This window comes from Poecile atricapillus, chromosome 19 (genome assembly GCF_030490865.1).
Source record: "Poecile atricapillus isolate bPoeAtr1 chromosome 19, bPoeAtr1.hap1, whole genome shotgun sequence".
Classification (NCBI taxonomy): domain Eukaryota; kingdom Metazoa; phylum Chordata; class Aves; order Passeriformes; family Paridae; genus Poecile; species Poecile atricapillus.
The window spans coordinates 5,290,154-5,307,932 of record NC_081267.1 but is presented as its reverse complement, the minus strand read 5'-3'; the positions used below and the strand labels follow the sequence as shown (position 1 = coordinate 5,307,932).

The window sequence follows — 17,779 nt, the reverse complement described above, 5'->3', positions numbered from 1 at the left end:
GCATGGCCTGGGCACCGCGGCTGGCTGGGACAAGGGGACAGGAGCCTTCAGCTGACGGGCGGTTTCTGCTTTCTCTCCTTGCAGCCGGGCTCTGCGGATGCTGAGGCTGCTCTGGGCTCTGCCAGGGCTCTGCTGGGCTCAGCACCGCGCCGGGATCAGCCAAAGAAGAAACGGTGTGACCTGCAGCAGAGACTGGAGCATTTTGGCAATGCAGCTCAAGTCTGCAGAGTGTCCACCTCCAAGGGAAAACATGACACCCCCCAAAAATTAAACTTGTTCCATAATTTCTGAAATGAAATCCATCTGGGATGACCCCAAATGACATTTTTCATCTTGCTCAAGCTGTAGCTCAGCCCTTCTCTGAACAGTTCTGTCCCCCACCTGCCTTTTACTTCACAACTGCTCCCTCCTTTCCCCCAGTGAGTTCCCAGCCCATCACAGTCTCCATCACACTGCAGCCTTCCTTGATGCCCCTCACCATGAGGAAGGCCAAGCCCCAGTCTCAGGGCCTCATCCTGTCAGTGGCTGAAGGGCAGCAATGTCTGTCTGTGCCAGGGGCTCTTGGATGTCTCTGTATCCATGGACAGAAGGGTCTGTCTGTGCCAGGGGCTCTTGGATGTCTCTGTATCCATGGACAGAAGGTCTGTCCTTGCAAAGGTTTCCATAATATCTTGGTACCCATGAGTATGGAATGAACACAGAGAGTGAAAGTGTCAGTCACATTGTTTGCACACTCCTTCCTTTCCTTACAAGACACATCCATGCACACCCCCACGTACAGATATATTAAAAGGATAGGGATGGATAGAGATTTCCCATGGAGCTCTAACTTTGGCATAACTCACCTTGTAAGCCATGGCCAGGGCATTTTTTTCCCAGCTCTGTGGGAGTAGGTGTCCAAGAGCTATAGGGAACAGCATTTAGAAGCAGTTTCAGGATTTCTAGGCAGGAAAGGGAGCTGACAACCATCCACGTAACTCACCATATTTGTCAGGATGGGCTGCTGGTACTTTAGGAATATGGCACAATGGAGACACGAGACTTGGGATAATCCCAGCTCTCTGTGGATCTGTGCAAAGGTGGAGCAGCAGAAACACCTTGTGTCTTCTTTGGGGACACAAGGTCCAAGGAGCTGGGGTGGCAGAGCGTGACCTGGGCTGGTGGCAGGTGAAGTCCCATTTCATGACATCCCGGAGTGGCACAGGACAAAGCTCCAAGCACCCACAGCCCCACTGAGGAAGTCCTTGGAGTGCTGCACATCCCATAGGAAAAGCTGCATTCACTCAGTCCATTGGGATTTATCACTTTTATTTGCAACACTTTAGGTCCAGGTTTCAAACTGCAAAATTTTTACACAAGACACAGTCATGAAGAACATGTATTTCAATTTCCTGTTCTTTAACTACAGTGTAAAATATCTTAATATTGGAAAACATCCATCAAATCTGTAAAGGAAGGCAGCTAATGGATCCTTTCCACTAGCACGTGTACAAACTGAGTAACTAAAATCAAAGCTGAGTTCTCTTTTTCAAAAGATCGGTTACCTCTTTCTTACTCCAGAGTTATAGATCATTTTTCACTACACATTTGGAGGTAATTTTTATCTTTCATATTTTTTCATGTTTTCTTTTTTGTTTTGTTTTTTTGTTTTGTTTATTTGGGGTTTTTTTTACAGAAAGCATGTCCTAGAAAAGGCACGTCCTTTGCTCCTGGTTCCCGTGTGGAGCAGCTCCCTTCCCGCTGGCTGAGCTGCTCAGGCAGAGCCCGGCAGCTCCTGGCCCTGCAGGGCTGAGGCTTTTCCCCGTTGCTGGGCACAGACTGATGGAGCAGCACTGCTGAACACGGGCACACGCAGAGGGAGCAGAGCAGCTGCCTTTGCCCACCTGAAGCTCCAAGGCCAAACTCTGAGCAGGCACGGCTGGAAGAGACTCACAGGCTCCCTGTTGGCTCTGCTGCCCCACTTGTGCCCGGCCCAGCTCTGCGTGAGGCAGAGGGAGAACAAGGGGCAGCTCCCTCCCAGCCCCAGCCCAGGGACCCCTCCAGCCCCGGGCCTTGGGGCACTGTCAGCACCCGCTGCTCCAGCCACCGCTTCTGCTGGCACTGACAGCAACAACCAAACTGGGGCTGGTCCCCAGGGAGCAGCAGCAGTGCCTGGATCTGATCCCTCAGCCTGGGGCAGCCCCCTGGGGGAACAGAGGGCACAGCAAGAGGGACAAAACCAGTCAGGGTCAGAGACTGGAAAAAGCCAGAGCTGGGAGCAGGAACAGCTGCTTCATTGCACTCTTGGAGAAAGCTCTGGGCTGGGTCAAAGCACTGAAAGGTGTGAAAGGCAGAGAGGAGGCCACACCAAACAATGCTCCTGTTTTCACACCCTCCTATAATAAATGGAAATGATTAGTGCTAACTGAATTGTAACTATTTGGAAAGTTATTATTAGGAGCAATCAAGGGAATTGGTGTTACAAGGCAGATGTAGCCCTCTACAGATGTTACATGTTAAAATTAAGGTACAGAATGTAGTTTTGAGATAAGAAATGCCCTAAGACAAAATTGACCTTGAGATGAATGAAGTTGGAATGACTTTAGGCATAGGGCCTGAAAATTATAAAATATAAGACTAATGAGTGGGGCACAATGCTTACTTACATAACACAACGCTTAGTACGCACACACAGCCTGTAAGGTTATCCAGAGGACAACGAGGATGAGTGTAAGCCTTCGTCCAAAAAACCACCAAAACAAGACAGAAGACCCCCTAGCAACAAGTGAAGCATGTGCCATGAAGAATAGTGATATTAAATCAATGAATTGGAAATAGGAGGAGACTTATGGGAAATATTAATGAATAGGTATAAGCATACAGTATATAATTTTAGTTTGAATTACTTTGTTTTGGTATGTGAGGCGGGGTGAGAAGCCCTCCCTGTACCCTGGTTAGTTTTGCTTATACTTTAATCATAATTACTGGCAAATTATATTCACAAATATATATCTATGTATCTGAAGTTATTCACTAAATTGTACTCTTTTACTAAATTGTTTTCCTTTTATACCAAATTGCTATTCAGGCCACTAAATAGTATTCTTTTATTAAATTGTATCCTTCTATTCAATTCACTAAATTGTATCTTTTTTTTCCCTTGTTATTAATTTGCTGTTAACCTAATAGCTCTTGTTGTCTTATTTTAATTTCATTTATAATAGCACCAAGCAGAAAAGGGGCTGACTGAGAGCAAGCAAACTTAACTTTCTGCCAGGACACAAATTTAGAGGGCAAAATATTAAAAAAACCCACAGCATCAGCCCAGCTTCCCAGTGAGAAGGGTTGAAACTCTCTGCCCTCAACACTTCCCCAGCAGCTTTACAAAGGGAACTGGGATCTGAGCTGTGCCCTCCAAACCAGCAGAGCCAGTCTCCCTTCAGGCTGAAAAGCCACGGCCTCAGTTACAGCCCCGGGTGCCTCCTGTGCCCCAGAGAATGGCCCGGCTCACCTGGCCCAGCCCAGCCCGGCCCGAGCAGCCCGGACTGGCCTCAAGGGATGGGTTCCACCTGCCCGCTGTGCCCACAGGCCAGGCCCAAGGGCTCACAAGAGGCTTCCTCCCAGCTTTGCAAAACTCGGCCAAGAGTGTCCCCTTTACTGTGCTGAGAAGAGTAAAAAACCCTCTCAATTTAACCCCACTGCACTCCTCATGGGGGATCCCTGCACACCTTAGGAGAGAGCCCAAATTTTCCCTGTGTGCCTCATGAGGTTCAGGCCCAGGTGATGCCACTGAAGGAAATGTGCCCTCACAGCCCAGGGACGCTCAGCATGGGCTCCCCCAGCCCCTCAGGGCCCCAACACTGGTCACGGCAGCCCCTGCCTGGCTCCTGCCTGCCCACACCGTGGGCACCCCCGGCTGCTCCTGGACATGGAGCTCAGCCAGGGCTGGTGCTGTGTGGGCTTTGCTGGTGGTACCAGCCGGACACTGGGGTGACAGCTCCATCTCTTTATTAGAACAAAAAACATGGGCCAACCCCTGCTCTGGTGCACAGGGGCTGCCCAATTTCAGTCCTGGCCAGGGACCAGGGCCAGGGGGCTCTGGGGCAGAGGGTCTTGCTTGGGAGGTGTGGGTCTTGGGATGCCCTCAAGGTGGGGATGCAGATGCAGCTTGGCACATGGGGACAGATGTGAAGAGCGAGGATAACAGATGCAGCTTCTCAGTGACTGGAATATTTCGCCAGACTTCTGAAGGTGCAGAGGCACTCCTGTTGAGAGAAGAGGTGGCTGAGGCTCCCAGCTGCTGCTGGCACTCAGGGACCCTCCTGCACAGCAGGGCCCAGAGCTGCCAAGGCTCCCCAGCACGGCTGGAGCTGCTGGCACAGCTTGGCCCAGCTGGACAGCTGCCCCTCAAGGCCCTGGAGAGCAGGGGATGGCTCTGGACAGGGTCCCTGGCCAGGAGAGGGCCCCAGAGCACCTCTGCCTTTCAAGGGCAATCTCGTCCCCGCTCTTTCTCCTGCCCACCTTGCTTTGCCTCTGCTTGCTGCTCCTGGGGCTGCTCTTGGCCAGGCAGCCTCAGTGGCAGCCAGCACTGGCTGCAGCCCCAGCGGGCTCCCCAGGACAAGGCCCAGCAATTAAGAGGCCAATGAAAGGCCTGGGCAGCAGCAGAACTCTCAGCAGAGTTATTTGGGCAACCAAGGACTATCCACAAGTCCACAGCAGCCTCACTGGGAATGTTTCCTGACTATGAGCAGCCTTTCAAGAAGCTGGAGGGTGGGGATGAACAACAACTTACCGTTTCTTGTCCTTCCACCACCGGCATCCAACACAGCAGAGGACCATGGAAAGTGGCACTGTGAACAGTATCACTACTGTGCCTATCATGCAGGACTTGCGCACATCCTGCGGGCAGAACACTCTTGGGGTGCTCAGTGGATTCTCAGCATTTATATTTGACTTGCCAAGCGCTTCTGTGGGAGCAATGGGCAGCGTGAGCCTGTGCTGTGCTCCACTGCTGAGCTGGCAGCACACTGGATACGGACAGGACGTTCTCTGTTTCCCCCAGAGCTGGGGCCTGCAGGCACCTTGCCAGCCCTTGGCACAGGCTGTGCCACCCAATAAAACCCAGAAAGGTGAGAGGAGAACCCGGGGACAGCGCAGCTGCTTGGGCAGTGTCTCCTTCCAGGGACACGGGCCAAACCCATCCCTGAGCAGCCACTGCCACCCCTGACCCTCCCTGCTCCGTGACAGCTCCCCCAGCCCAAGGGGACAGAGCCAGGCCCTGTCAGGGGCCAGTGCAGCCCCTGCCCAGTTGGGAGCCAGGGCTGGCTGTGGCCCTGGGCTCGTGGCAGGGCTCCTGCTCGGGGCTGCTCCTGTGTCTTGGGTCTCTGGATGCTCAGAGCCAGCTCTGGGAGCAGCTGCAGTGGGATGGATGTTGGTGCACGAGTCCCATTTCCCAGGGGCTGGGAATGAGCTCCAGAGGCCTGGAAGCCGCGGCACCTCCAGCTTTGGCTGCTGCCGGGCCGTGCAAGGGCAGGCCCCAAGGGAAGAGCGGCTGGCGCACAGCCCCGCCGAGGGCAGAGCCCAGGGCAGCAATTACCTCCTGTGCCTGGGCCTGGCATCTCCTCCTTTCCTGCATCAGGAGCTGGCACAGAGCCATTGCTTCCTCTAGCCATCGTCTGCACAGACATTTGCTCCAGCACTTGAGAAAGGAAAAGGGACAGCTGGGTAAGATAGAACTGTTCGCCATTAGGTGAGGTGGTATCTTCAGGAGGCAATACTTGTCAAATCATGGATAAGGATAACACCCAGGTTACTGGGGCTGGGCCAGGGCCCTCCCTCCACCAAACAGCCCCTACACCCAATCTAGCCCAAGAGTGGGAAATTGCAGGGGATCTCAGGCTGTTTATGACCCTTGCTGCAGTTTGGGCTCCCTGTCAGCTGATACCAAATGCCTTCCTGCAGAGGCTGGGGAGAAGCTGCAGCCAGGCCAGGCTGGGAAACAGCCCTGCAGGGCCTGAAAGCAGCAGCGGGGCAGAGAGGCTGACATGGATCCCTTCCTGCTGTGCCAGGCACAGCGTGTCCTGATATGCAGAGAAAGCCCCCGGCTGCTGAGTCTCAGGAGAAGGCTGAGGGACATGAACCCACCACGGTGTCTCTCCAGATCACTCAGCATCTTATCCAGAAGTTGGGATGCCTCCAGGGATTTCTTGTCTTCTGTGTCTTGGTTCTTCCATCTAGGAGGACCTTAATGGAAAGTAGTTCCATTTCTCCTTCAGTCCAGAGCGGCAGTGAATGCACCTGGGTGACTGGTGCCCTCCAAGGCACTCCCTTATCTCTGCCTTCCACTCAGGAGCAGGAGCAGGAGGACCACGTGCCGGCAGTGGCCCCACACTGGGATGGAAGGAGCCCCTTGCATGGCAGTCAGGGGAGAAAGGACTCCCTGGAGCTGCCAGCAGCTCTGAACTGAACCCCAGGCAGGGCTAGGGCTTGGCAGTGGCAGCCAGAACAGCTCAGGCTCCCTGGGGCCAGAAAGGAGCCACACAAGGCACAGCCCTGGGGCACAACCCTGGGCCCGGCGCCTTCCCTCTCTGCTCTTCTCTGTGGCTGCACAGAGCACACAGAAGGAGACACTGGCATTGCACATGGGAAGAAGATTGACAGCTAAATGCTCCTTCCTCCCACTGACAGCAATGCTGTGGGATCACTCAGGGCTCCAGAAGGGAGCAGAGCGAGGTTTCCAGAATCCATCAACCTTCAGACTCTTAAGGGAAATGGCATGAGAGTGAGCTCTTGACACCTTGACACTGATTGTTCTGTGCAGAAAGGGACATTGGAAACTTGCCTCCAACATTCTCCATGGATCTGAAACCATTATGTGCCAGGGATTTCAGATGCTCCATGTCACGATCCCAATCTAGAAGGGAGCACAGATCAGAACCATTCCATGGTGTGCTGGGATCCCATTCTGTTTTAGGGAACTGGGAACTGCAAGGGGGTCAGGTAAGGCTGTGGGAGCCAGATGTCAATGGACATGACCAAAGCAGCAGAGGGGCCTGAGGAGCTCTGGGCTGGCTCTGGACACTCTCCAACATCTTTGCAGGCCCCGTGCAACATCCCTGGATGGGTGGCAGGACCTGCCCCGGGCCCCTGAGGCCTCTCTCCCTCCCACAGAGGAAACCCTCCCTAAAGTCCTGGGGAAAACCATCCCCAACACTTCCCAGGGAGAAGGGAGCACTGTCCGAAGAAAGGGAAGCCAGGCTGCCGGCTCACCTGCTCTCCCTGCTCGCCACGGAGCAGCCTGGGCAGCCCTGTCAGGCAGGGCCACTGCCAGGAGGAGCAGGAGGAGGAGGCGCAGAGCAAAGGCCATGGTGCCTTGCCCACTGCCAGTCCTGCAGCTCTTGCTGCCACCACTGTCCTGACACCGCTGTCCCAATGTCAGCACCGCTGCTGCCGCCGCCGCTGCTGCCACAACAGTCGTGGTCAAGGACTGACTGCTCGGTCCTTGTGGTGCTGTGCAACCACGGGGCTCTGGGACCTCTGTGACCTCAGAGCCTGCTGTCACCTCAGCCTGCTGTCACCCCACAGGCTGCTGTGACCTCATGGCCAGGGTGGAATTGTGTGGGGAGGGGGATCTGCCTTCTTCACTAGGGAGCTCATCCTGCCCAGCAGCTCTGTCCAAGGGCTATGACAGGGTCCCAGCCCAGCTGATCTCACAGGCTGGGGGATGAAGGGATGGAGAGCAGCCCTGCTGAGAAGGACTTGTGGCTGCTGCAAGGTGAGAGGCTGAACATGAGCCAGCCATGTGCCTCCAAAGGAGGGTGCCCAGCAGCTTGAAGGAGGTGATTCCACCACCCCTCTGCTCTGGTGCGAGCCCACCTGGAGTACTGCATCCACCTCTGGGTGCCCAGCACAGGAAGGACATGGTCCTGTTGGAGCTGGTCCAGAGGAGGGACAAAATGCTCTGAGGGCTGGAGGGCCTCTGCTTTGGAGACAGGCTGGGATAGCTGGGGGTGTTCAGCCTGGAAAAGAGAAGGCTCCATGGAGACCTGATTGCTACCTTTCAGTACTTTAAGGGGGCTTGAAAAAAAGATGGGACAGAATTTTTAGTAGGGCCTGTTTGACAAGACTGAGGGGGTATGTTCTCAATCTAAAAGATGGTAGATTCAGACTAGACATAAAAAAGACCTTTTTTATACTGTGGATTTTGAAACCCTGGCACAGGTTGCCCAGAGAGGTGGGCATCCATCCCTGCTGACATTCAAGCTCATGCTCTGAGCAACCTGATCTAAAGTTGTCCATGCTCTCTGCAGGGCACTGCACTAGATGGTCTTTAAATGTCCCTTCTAAGCCAAGCCATTCTGTGCTCCTGTGCACCAGCAAAGCAGTGCTGGAATAATGCTGGGGTGATGATGCTGGCACCTGTGTTTTGGTAGTTGTGCCATTTAGCTATTGGCCAAGAGAGGATTGATGGGCTGCACAGTGAAGTCTGCAGAGAACAGTGTGCTCAAGGAGAAACAGGAGAGGAACAGGGCTTCCAGTTCAGATAAATGCCAGCATTTTGCTGCCCATTCCTTGTTAAGAAATAAAGGAATGTCCTGAAGATCCCTTCAATGTGGGTGCACTACTGGCTGTATCAGTACTTGTGTTCTGCAAAACAGATGAGTTGTTACAGCTTCTTGCCCCATTTATCACTGGATAAAACCCAAATACTGCATTGCTCCATGTCTACTTTCTTCCAAGTAAAGGCAGATTTTGTTCATTCTTGAGTGGGACATATTCATCTGTTGACAAGCAAATTCTTCTTGCCATTCACACAATGCTGATTTGCTCTAATTGGATTGTAATTAAGATCTACCTCTCATTGTAATTAAGGCTGATGGATTGTGAGGCAAAGTGTTGCATAATTTGCCCTGGAGAGAGTTTTTCTCTAATTCAATGACATATGAAGACAAGTGTAGCCTACCATACTTGTGGCATTAGTCTCCCACTCTGTCCTTTCCTCTCACCCAAGGGGAGGATTGAGGTCTGCAGGTCTCATCTGTGCACAGAAAGAGTTAATATCTCACCCACACCTGCAGATGCTCATGATGGTTTCTGCCGGGCAGTGGCCGAAGCAGTCACGGTGATGGATTTCAGGCCGTGCTGGGGCTGTGCCAAGATCTCAGGGTGCCCGGCCAGAACAGTCGTGGCTGTTCTGCCCCCGTGGCTGGTCCCAGGCCCCTGCTCCCTTCAATTCCAGCTGCGGGCCGATGGCTTCCCCTCCCTGTGCCCGGCAGCCGCTGGGGCCGCGCGGGCCGTGGTGAAGGGGCCTGGCCCAGCCCAGAGCCGCTCCCGGGGCCTGGCGGAGCCCGGCTCGGTGCAGGCCAGGCTGGAGCAGGGCCGGCCTGACCAGCACCCAGTTAACTCTTCACAGCTGGAAACAACAGAGAGCTTGCCTGGGCTTGCCTGTCTTTAAAATGGGGATTTCACACAGGAGGATCCAGCTTCTAAATGGTTTCATAGGTTGTCAGTTCTCAGAGCCAGCCAGCTATTGGTTTTGCTAAGCACAGAGGAAGCTCTTAGCAGCCCCCTCCTAGAAAAATCATTTGCATGGGTGGCTTCTTCTCTCCTCACCAAATATCAACTAATACAAAACCACCACAGACATTCAGGCTGAAACAGGAAGCAATTTTGAAGCAATTGTTTTAAAGCAAAATCAGTAATTAAGCAGAGATTGATGTCACTCCCCCAGACCACTGGAGAGGGACAGTGACTCTGTCACCTCCCCCCTGGCCAGCCCATTCCAATTCCCAATCACTCTTTCTGGGAAGAACTCCTCCCTATTGTCCAGCCTAACCTGCCCTGGTGCAGCTTAAGGCTGTGTCTCCTTGTCCTGCCCTCCAGCAGATCCCCACTTGCAGCCAGCTTGGTGTCATCTGCAATTTGTGAATGCTGGACTCGACCCCCTCAGCCAGACCCTCAGTGAAGATATTAACCAGGACTGGGCCCAGCACAGATCCCTGGGGACACCACCAGGGACTGGACACCAGCTGGATGCAGCACCATCCCCACCACTCTCTGGGCCCGGCCTCCAGCCAGTTCTGCAGCCAGCAAAGAGTGCTCCTGTCCAAGCCGTGGGCTGCAGCTTTTCCAGGGAATGCTGTGGCTCTCCGTGTCCAAGGCCTTGCTGAAGTCCAGCTCGACACATCCAGAGCCTTTCCCGCACCCACCAGGCGGCTCAGCTGGTTATAAAAGGAGATCAGGTTGGTCAGGCAGGACCTGCCCCTCCTAAAGCCACGCTGGCTGGGTCTGAGCCCTGGGCCATCCTGGAGGTGCCGTGGGATGGCACTCAAGGGGATCTGTTCCAAAACCTCACCAGGCACCGAGCTCAGGCTGACAGGCCTGCAGTTCCCCAGAGCCTCCTGCCAGCCCTTCTTGGGGATGGGCTCACACTGGCACCTCCAGTCCTCTGGGACCTCCCCAGTGAGCCAGGACTGATGAGGAGAAATGATGGAGAGCAGCTTGGGGAGCTCATCCACCAGCTCACTCATCCCCCTAGCATGGATCCCATCCCATCCCATCCACCTGTGAGCATCTGAGTGGCTCAGCAGGTCTGTGACTGCTTCCTCCTGGATTACAGGGGGCTCTTCTGCTCCCTGTCCCCATCTACCAGCTCAGGAGAACACTTGTCCTGAGGAAAACCTGTCTTAATGTTGAAAAGGTGGTTTTATTTATTTAATGTTTATTAAATATTTAAAATTTTATGTTTATGTTTTATTAAATATTGAGGCAAAGAACGTGTTGAGTACCTCAGCCTTTTCCTCATCTTTGGTAACCATATCTCCCCTAAGGAATGGAGGTTGTCCATAGCCTTCCTTTTGCCATTAATGCATTTCTAAAAACATTTTTATTATCCTTCATAGAGGGATCCAGGTTAAGTTCTAATTGAGCTTTCACCTCTCTACTTTTCTTTCTGCATGACCTAATGACATCCTTAAACATTTCCTGAGTTCCCTGCCCCTCTGTCCAAAGGTGATTCATCCTCATATTTTCCTTGAGTTCCTCCAAAAGCTCCCTGCCCACTCAGGCCGATCATTTTCCTCACTAGCTCATTTTTCATCAGAGAAGTTCAGGCTGTTCCTGCTCCTTCAAGCTTTCTTTCTTGAAGTGTGTCTATCCTTCCCGGAATGCTTTGATTTAAAAGGCTGTTTCTCTTAAAAAAAACTCAGTACGTGATTTGGTACTCCCCAAATCTGCATCCTTAATCGGCTGAAGTCTGCCCTTTGTAAGTCCAGTGTAGGAGTTTTGTTGATGCCCCTCCTTCTTTCACAGAATATTTCAAAACTCGATGATTTCATGGTCACTGTACCCCAGGCAGCCTCCAACCCCCACATCCCCCAGCAGCCCTTCTCTGTTTGTGAGCAGCAGGAGACACAGCTTTCCTGGGCAGTGGGAAGAGAAGGAAACCTCCCCAAAGTGCAGCTTGGCAGGTTCAGCCTGGAGGGGAGGAGAAAGAAAAGTCCCTGCCAGGGTAGAATTTTGGTGCAGGAGGTGTCCCAGCGTGAGACTGGACCATGCCATGGCTGAGTGTGCCAGGAGCCGGCAGTCAGTGGGACCCAGGGATGCTCCAAGGGACTTGGAGTTTTGCTTCTGACTCCTTGAGCAGCTTCTTCAACCTTCTCTCAGTGCCTGAGGGTGCTGGACTCAGCCCCAAATCCAGCCTGGGTTCATTAAAATACAGAAAGCCTCAGGGGCTCTTTCTCTTCCTTCCATTGTCTTCAAGTCCAAGGCTTGTGCAGCTGCTTGGAGTCAGTTTGGAGTTCTGTTGAGGAGGAAGATTTGAAAATCTACCCTGTTTTATTTTTTTTAGATCAAGGGCATATTTTTTAATTTTCTAGTTGAGAGAAGAGGTGACAGAAGCATTTCCCAAGTAATCTTGATGCTGAAAATCTCCTTAGGAGGTCTGGTCACAGAGAAGAATGAGCCCCTTGTGGGCTGACCCTGTTTGGACAACCTGCTCCTCACCCCGAGCCTCAGCATGTCTGACATCGCCCACCTGGGACTGACATCCCAAAACATTGAAAACATTTATCTTTATAATTTTTCTTTATCATTAAAATCTAATTAATTTATAAAAATAAATATTTGATTTTTATAATAATATTGTTCTGTATTTTTATAACCTAACTTTTATATTTATATGAAAGAATTGATCCATTTTTAGCAACTAAAACCATTATTGGTCCTTGGTTCAAAGTAACACAATTCCCTTCATTAATTAATTGATCAAAATTTCTCCCTCTTTATGCTAATTTCTCCTATTTTTAGTCCTTTGATCATCTTTTTTAATAATTTTCTCAGACAGGGTAAAAGGAGCCACTTTGGGGTCCACGGGGACTTTTCTGGGGAACATCTGGGGCAGTTTTGGGTCTGGGGAGGGAATTTAGAGAGAATTTGGGGGTCTGGAGGACACTTGGGGAGCCGGGTGGGCACTTGGAGGGGCACTTAGGGATTCTGTGGGACAATTCGGGATCCAGGGGAGCACTTGGGGGTCCAGGGGGGCACTTGGAGGTCAGGGAGGGGAATCTGGGGGCCCTTTGGGGTCCGGGCGGGCACTTGGGGGGCTGTAACAGGGAATCTATGGGCCGCGGGGGATGATGGGAGTTGTAGGCACCGGTATAATACGGTTTAATGGGGCCGCGGAGCATCACGGGAGTTGTAGGCGCAGCTCCAATGGGTTCCGGTGAGGCGCGGGGCATGACGGGAGATGGAGTCCCGGCTGGAATAGCGCTCTATGGGCGCCGCGGAGCATGATGGGAGCTGTAGTCCCGGAAGTGGCTCGGAAGGCGCGTTTGGCCGTGCGGGGAAGACACTTGGAGAAAACTTTTGCATCCGAGCCTTGGCTGCAGGTCCTGGGGGCGAATGTATACGGCTCGGGAGCACTTGGGGGGAGCCTGGGGAGCTGTAACCGGGATCTTTAGGGCGCGGGTACGGCAGGAGGTTTGGGCGCGGAACTGTGTTGTGGGATGATGGGAGATGAATTCCCAGGAGTGGCTGGAAGGGGAATCTGTGGGGTCGGGAGCATTCAGGGATCCAGGGACACTTTGGGGGGCCTCGAACGGGCGCTGAGGGGGCACTCGGGGATCCTGGAGGGTTTGGGGGATACTTATGGGACATATGGGGGGCGATCCCGGGGTTCTGGGGAGCGCAGGGCATATTCCCAGTTCCTCACAACCTGGTCTCAATTGCCCCCTGGAGGCTCCTGCTCACTGCCAGTATCATCCCAGTATGATCCCAGTATGATGTCAGTACACAGCCAGTGCAATCTCAGCCATTGCCAGGATGATCCCAATACAAACCAGTCCCTGCCAGTGCTGCCACTCCTGGGATCCCCCAGCCCTCTCTGTGTTTCCCCCTCCCGCATCTCCCCAGAGGAGCCCCAAGGGCTGGCAGTCCCCAGCCAGGGTCCCCAGCCAGCCCCAGGTTGGATCTGCAGCCCCCAATTTTCCCAGTTTCCCTCTCCTTTTCCCCGGGCCGGGTTCCCCCAGTCCCCAGCGGGTGGGAGCAGCGGAGAGCCCCGCGCTGCCCATCCCGACCTGTCCCGGCTCCATCCCCGCTCCTGCCGTGGGCTGTGAGGGGTTTGGGAATGGGGCACCGAGGGTGTCACTGCTCCTGGGGGAGGAGGAGGAGGGATGGAAGGGGAGGGATGAAGAAGGAGAGAGAGAAGGGATGGAAGTAGAAGAAGGTGAAGTTAGGGAGGATGAAGAGGAGGAAGAAGAGGGACAAATGAAGATCAGGGGAGGTAGAAGGGACCACGAGGTCGAGCACTCCCTGAATACACAGCCCTCCACCTGTGGGATCATCACCCCCCATCCCAGCAATGACCAGGGTGGGGGAGCTCGGCCCAGATATCCTGGGGGATCCCTGGGTTGGGTTTTATGGGGGGGATGTTTGGAGAATGAAGAACTCCAAAGCTGAGCAGAAAATGCCCCTTGGGGGGCATTGGGGGGTCCTGGTGGTGGCTGCTGTCAGAGGCAGCCTGGAGGAGCAGAGCCGTGTTTTCCTCAGGACCCCAAAGTGGGGAGCCCAGAGAGGGGGAGCGCCACAATTCATGGGATCCTGAACAGCCTGGAATGGAGCAGGGGGGACTCCTTGGACGTTCTGCACCCCAAAGCAGAGAATCACGGGACAAGGGACCATAGGAATCCAAAAAGCCCCATCATCCCTAAATGAGGAGATGGAAACGGGGGGAACTTTTTGGATTTCTGGCACTCCCAGCAACCTGGGGTGGGCAGGGACTGAGCAGACAAAGCAACCCCAGTGCAAGCACGACCCCCAGCAGCTGGGACAGAGAGGAACCCCTGAACCGCAAAGGGGAGAGAACAGAGTTGGGGAACTCCCGGGAGGCATTTTCAGGGCTGAATTTTGGTGTTTGGGAGGTTTTTATGGGCCCCAGATACCCGGTAACTTCTAGAGATGAACTTGGTCAGGAGGAACACCCTAACCCAATGTGCTCGTGCATTATATTTTTCCCCAAACCAGGATTTTTCATTCCCAAACCTTGGCCGGATGGAGAAGGAGGCTGCGAGGAAGAGGAAGATCTCCCAGGACACCCAGGCAGGTGAGGATGAAGTCACTGCCCCTTTCCCCCTCTCTCCTGCTCCATCTCCCAGCCCAGCCTGGCCCCCAGCTGCAGGACAACCCCGCTGCCGACGCCGTCCTGCCGGGGATGCACTGGGGGGATCTCCTTCCCCTTCCCTCTGGCACGGAGGCAAATCCCATCCTCTCCTTGTCCTTCCTCCCCCAGACAAGGAGCTGAGGATGGAGACCAGGGAGGAAAAATCCCCACAGCAGAACCTCATGGAAGAGGCTGATTTGAGCAGCTCCACAGTGCAGGAATGCAAAGGGGAGGAAAATCCCCAGAGATCCTGCAGGAGGAGGGGCTCCAAACCCATCCCAGGGTGCTCTGAGGAGGAAAGACCCACCCTGTGGCGGGAAGTCGGCCAGAGATCCAGCCAGGGCTCTGAGCTAGTGGTCCATGAGCAGCTTCAGGATGGGGAGAAGCCCTACAAGTGCTTGGAGTGTGGGAAGAGCTTCAGCCGGAGCACCAAACTGATCCACCACCGGATGATCCACACTGGGGAATGGGCCTATCAGTGTGGGGAATGTAGGAAGGGCTTCAGCTGCAGCTCTCAACTCATCATCCACCAGCGCATCCACACTGGGGAGAGGCCCTACGAGTGTCCTGAGTGTGGGAAGAGGTTTCAGACCAGCTCCACTCTCCTCAGGCACCAGCGGATTCACACAGATGAGAGGCCCTTCCGCTGCCCCGACTGTGGGGAGGGCTTCAAGCACAACTCCACCCTCATTGCCCACCGGCGCATCCACACTGGGGAGAGGCCCTATGAGTGTGGGGAATGTGGGAAGAGCTTTATCCACAGCAAGAGCCTGATCTTCCATCAGAGGACCCACACTGGGGAGAGACCCTATGAGTGTGGGGAGTGTGGGATGACTTTCAGATGGAGGTCCCAACTGACCATCCACCAGATGATCCACACTGGGGAGAGGCCCTACGAGTGTCCTGAGTGTGGGAAGAGGTTTCAGACCAGCTCAGATCTCCTCAAGCACCAGCGGATTCACACGGATGAGAGGCCCTTCCGCTGCCCTGACTGCGGGAAGGGCTTCAAGGACAACTCCACCCTCATCAAACACCGGCGCATCCACACTGGGGAGAGGCCCTATGAGTGTCCCCAGTGTGGGAAGAGCTTCAGCCAGAGATCTACCTTGACCCAACACCAACAGAGGCACCGGTAAGGGAAGCCCTGCGAGTGCCCCAAGAGCAGGAAGAGCTTTGTGCACTGCTCCAGCTCCATCCCCCATCAGAGGACCCACGTTGGGCAGGACCTGATGATCCACGTTCCCAGTGATCTGCGTTGGGAACACAGTGGGCTGGAGGCCATTTTATTTTGGTTTCAATTATCTTTTGATTCATCTTTATCTATTTAGAACAGAGAAATAGTGGTAAAAATCAATAAATTCATCAAAGGTATCTAAAACCTCACATTTTACTAGTGCTTCAAAGGAATCTGGGAGATACTTGGGAGTATTTGGGGGTTGTGGGGTTATTTGGTGGAGTTGTCTCCATTTCTTGGCACTCAAAGAGACAAGAGGGTTCGATCTTTCACCTCAAAACCACTCAGTGTCACTGAATCCAACTCAGTACCTCTCCAAAATTATTCAATTCCACAGCCCCTCAGGGTGTGTTGCCTTAAGTTTTAGCTTTCATATTTTTCATATTCTACACTGCCTAGGTTTGTAGTTTTGAACTTCCTATTAAGTGTTAGTGAGCTCTCTTCACAGAGTAGGTAGACAAAGCAAATCCTTTTCTAGCTTGATACCAAGGACAGTTGTTAGAAGTTTCAGCCCAAAAGCATAAACAAGGGTGGACTGAAGAGAGAAAAGAAGGATGAGACTTCATCATCTGAAGCTGTCATTGGACAATGAACATCTGCAATATGCAGATGTACCTGAACTTCTAAAAATGTGAGACCTTGTGATCAGTTGTCCATTTTTGTGACCATTTTTGGTCCATCTTGGGTGTAGCCCTGGCCAGGCTCTTGTACTGCCCAAGTTGTATCCTTTAAGGCCTTTTAATAAACTTTATTCTTAACTCTGTCCAGCTCCTGTTCTAGGTCAGCCTTCTGAAGGCATCAGGTGGAATGGGGTTGGAAGGGGACTGGGTGAAGTGGGATGCAAATTAGGAGGGGTGAGATGGGCATTGGGTGGGGCAGGATGGGTGGGATGGAGTTTGGGAGGTGTGAAATGGGGGAAATAGGGATTGGGAAGGGGGTCTTGATGTCCAGCAGGGATGGGATGGGATGGGGTTGGGACTGGGGATGTGGGGTGGGGTCTGCAATGAGACAGCCAAAGTTTGGGGAAGATGAAGGGAGGGGGAGCCCTGGGTGAGTTTTGTGTGAGGTGCCCCTGCCCAGGGAGGCAAAGATTTAGTTTCAAATGAACATTGTTAAATTGAGAGGCATGGGCAAGAGGGAATTCCATCCCTCTGCCTCAGAGGTTGGGCCCTGAGAGCCCAGGAAGAAACTCCACCCTGGGCCCCTCGTGGGGAGGCAGCCCAGGGATTTCTGATTGGGTTTGGGCCCCTGGGGTTTCTCCCTTGCTGTGTTCCCAGTGGTCCCTGACCTTGAACTCCACCCTGGTTCTCAAACCCCATCTCCCTGCCTCTGTTTGGGGCTGTCTCTGCATCTGAGTTTGTTCCTGAGCTGAATAAATGTTTTCCTGAGCAGAATCCCATCTCGTTGGTGTCCCATGCCTGTTCCTGGTAACTGTGGCTGCCCTGGACATGATCCTGCGGCCCCGGAACGCAAGACCCCGCAAAATTGAGATCCACCCCCCAGACATCCAATAATCCCAAAATTCCCTACTATTCACCCAAATCCCCCCAGATTCCCTTAATTTCCCTAAAAAGCCCTTTTTGTCCCACTCCACTGCCTCCGCAGACCGTGTCTTTGGGACACCTCCAGGAATTTGGAGGGGGTCTCTCCTCCCCTGCAACCCTGAAAAACCTGCTGCTTTTGGGAAAAAAATTCCCCCAAATCCCTTGGATTCAAGGGGGAGTTCCCCATTTTTGATGCATTTTTTGAGGGTTCCTGTCATGCTATTGGGAACGATGAGAAGCACGACACAGACTCTCTTATGAGTTGAAAAGGAAAGCGAGTTTAATTACCTCAGATCATCTTTTATAGACCAATATGTGAAAGTACAGAAAGGTAAAACTCTTATTTGTTAGTAAACTAACATATCA

The 17,779-nt window shown here is 53.2% G+C and overlaps 1 pseudogene; it reads left to right on the top strand.

Annotated features, from left to right (window-relative positions):
• LOC131586379 (uncharacterized) overlaps positions 1-17,779 on the top strand; it is a 712,054-nt pseudogene that overhangs the window by 377,872 nt on the left and 316,403 nt on the right.